This window comes from Centruroides sculpturatus, unplaced genomic scaffold (assembly GCF_000671375.1).
Source record: "Centruroides sculpturatus isolate CEXI.00-Female unplaced genomic scaffold, Cexi_2.0 scaffold452, whole genome shotgun sequence".
Lineage (NCBI taxonomy): Eukaryota > Metazoa > Arthropoda > Arachnida > Scorpiones > Buthidae > Centruroides > Centruroides sculpturatus.
In genome coordinates, this window is record NW_019384638.1 from 512,853 (window position 1) to 516,225 (window position 3,373).

The following is a 3,373-nucleotide window of genomic DNA, read 5'->3' on the forward strand; positions in this document are numbered from 1 at the left end:
CATTGTTAACACTTCCATTGTTGACACTTCCATTGTTACACATTTTTGAAGTCAACCACTTTCAACCCCCATATCTCCCAAACCCTTATAGCTATCGAGACACAACCACCATAGTGCACGATGGGAGACTTGGGGCTACTACCGCACACAAACACCATTCATGTGCGATGTGTAGTTTTGGCTGCAGAATGAAATATAGGGACAAACACGTCCATTTATATATATATATAGATTAACATGTCATTTTCTATTAATATTTCAGTATTAGCGTCATCAGTTTTGCATTCACATGCCCTTGCATCTGCTGCTGACTTCTCGTCTTTCGTTTTGAAGGAATAAAATTTTAGCAAGCTATTTCTTAATTTCAGTTCATACTTAACTTTCAAAATACTGTATATTATTTTCTTCCTAACTTTTATTTACGCGACTTCCATAAATTTGGGAGAAAACTCTAAACTTAGCAATTTTTTCCTTTAATCAATAGCAATAATGCAAAATTACGCCAGATGATAAGTTTCATTTTCGGCTTTGAATTACAACGAAATTTTTTTAAACCTACAGAAAATTTCTTTAGGAACAAACCTCTAAAAATACCTCTAAATACAGAGTGGTTATAATTAAAGTTGCCTACTCAGACCTGTATAGAGTCTGTTCTCGTTGACGTATTTTGATGAAACTTGGTATACTTTATAACCAATATCTTTCCCTACAATTGGATGAAAAATAATTTAGTCTGTTTTGACAACTGCCAAATTAAGTTGGAAGGACTATAACCTTACTTTGGGTATTGTTATTTTATTAAATTAATAGGCCCATACAGTAGACTTTGTTTATCATGTAAACCTACACCATCTTATCCAAAAGGTAGAAACGTAATATAGACCCTACACTGGAGTTTACGCTTATTTAGAGTTTACATTCATTAAATTTTTTTTATATATTGACCCAGGAGGTCCCGAAAAAAAAATATATTTTGTTTGTATTAATAACTAAGTAAATACCCTTAACAGTAAGTGTGTGATGCTCTAGAAAAAAATGAACTACCAAAAAAAAAATCGACATATTCAACAATAAGCAATGACTATCATTTACGTCAATGCCTGGTCATCGTCGACAATGCTACTTGAAAACATATGAAACGTGAAGATTTAATGTGTTTGGACAGTGACGTGGTCAAAGACGTTATTGTCATTTTAGTTTGGTCATTCACGTAAATGAACGGACGTTCACGTCATTTTACGGTTCACATAATTGACCGTAACAAACTCATATATACTGTATAGGCTAATAAGTTTTTACCACCTGTAATTGGCCTGTTAATTATTATTTCTGATCCCTGCGCGCCGAGGGATCAGAATTCTATTCTGAGTTTAGATTATAAATTTTCATGGATATATCATGTCTCGTCTCTCATTACTTGGCTGCCAGGTTACGAGTATGTCAGAATCTTCGATGATATGAAAATTTCTTAGTTCCCATAAGGCGGAATTTTTAAAAAAGAGCAATTTGCATCTAGTTAGATTTCATAAACAGCTAGATTTAACTAATAGAAATGAATGTTATCAAGATAACAATTATATTTTTGTTGATAAAAAGATTTAAACGGGTCTCAAGTATTCAATAATAAAGTTATCTTCATACTCACGATTCACATCCATTCCAACATGGTTTCAGATTATAATTCTTAATTGTAAACTTTTATGAAAATAAATAACTTTAATTCTGCTCGACACAAGCTTTACTTAACCGGGAGATGTATCAATTTTAAAAGATTGACCAGTCAAAGCAGAAAAATGGACGAAATGGAAATTATTTAAGACATCATTATTAATGTCTATCAATATTTGTTTTGAAGGTAAAATATGCTCATAAATTATCATTTATCAATAATACAATAATAAATATCCCTCAATTAGTTATGATGATTAAATCATATCGAGTAAAAATAAAACTTCTTCCATAATTTTTGAAAATTTACTTTTTATGATTTTAATTTTACTACAAATTAGTTTCTAAGATACTATAATATATTAATAATAAGTAACAGCTTCAACAGAACTGTAGATGTTTAAGAAAAACTAAAAATAACCTTTTTTTTTTAAATTTAATTTTTTAAAATATAATAACACAAAAATGAAAAGGGAACTCGGGTACATTTATCGAGAGCCACAAATAATCATTCAAAGAGCCGCATGCGGCTCGCGAGCCGCAGGTTGGCCACCCCTGTTATAGACTGTTGTGGAAGTTTTCTGATAGTGTAATATGTTTCAGTTAACAAACATTTTTATTTTAATTTTGTCATTAGTAAAACGTTTTCTGTGATAAAAATGAGTAACTAATTTAAAAATAAAATTAAACCTTATGAGCTTCTTTGGTTATTAATAAAAGCGCAACTCGACGATGAAGGGGGAAGCACATGTCCCAACGTACGGGCGCCCATGTAGATGGGTCCCCAGGCAATTGTCTTTTTTGCCCATAGAATAATGCGCCACTACCCCCGAGATATTTACATTTTTTGCACTCGGGATCTTGAAACGTCGAGAAGTGCAAAAACATTTGGGGTTTTTTTGTATATATGGATGTTCGTGTGTGAGGGAGGCACGATTTCGTTCGCCCACTTTGAAGCTTGATAACTCCTGTGTCTTTCGTCGAAATTTTGTGAAATTTTGCGCAGAGGATTGTGTATTAGGGGATTGATGCTGTTAAATTTCGAGTGGTTCGGACTTAATTAATGAAGATTTTACTCGTTATTAGCATTTACAATTTTTATAAAACTCATCTCTATCCCCAAGATTAAGCTCTTTGCCATTTTATATTAATTAATACTGTAATATCAAAAGTTTTTAAAATAAAATTTCATAACATAACGCCACATACAATTTTAAAGTTTGGCCGGAAAAGTTACGCAACTCGTTGCTGGATATATATATTTTTTTTCCACAAGCAATCAATCCTCAGTTTTCAAACATCCGAGCGATCGAATTAAACAATTACCTTCGAGTACCGAAAAATTAGTTGCATTGGCTAATGCAGGGGTGGCCAAACCGTGGCGCATGCGCCAAACTTGGCGCATTGGACGATTACAAGTGGTGCTTTAGTCAGTTCTGAGCAACATTGCCAGATTTGGCTTCTTTGCAATTAAGAATATTACATAGAAAATTAATTTTTTATAGTCTGTCTTGGCAAGTTCATTTGTTGCACAATTCGTTGCAATCAACTTTACAGATAAAATGAGTGTTCTCCACATAGTAAATTACAGTGTATGCATGTATGTTTATTTTCGATCAGTGCATAGGCGTCTAAATGACAGTGCTACCGTCCGGACAGTCCACGAGTCGGTTGGACTGCTACACCTGTTGACCTTTTTTTTTTT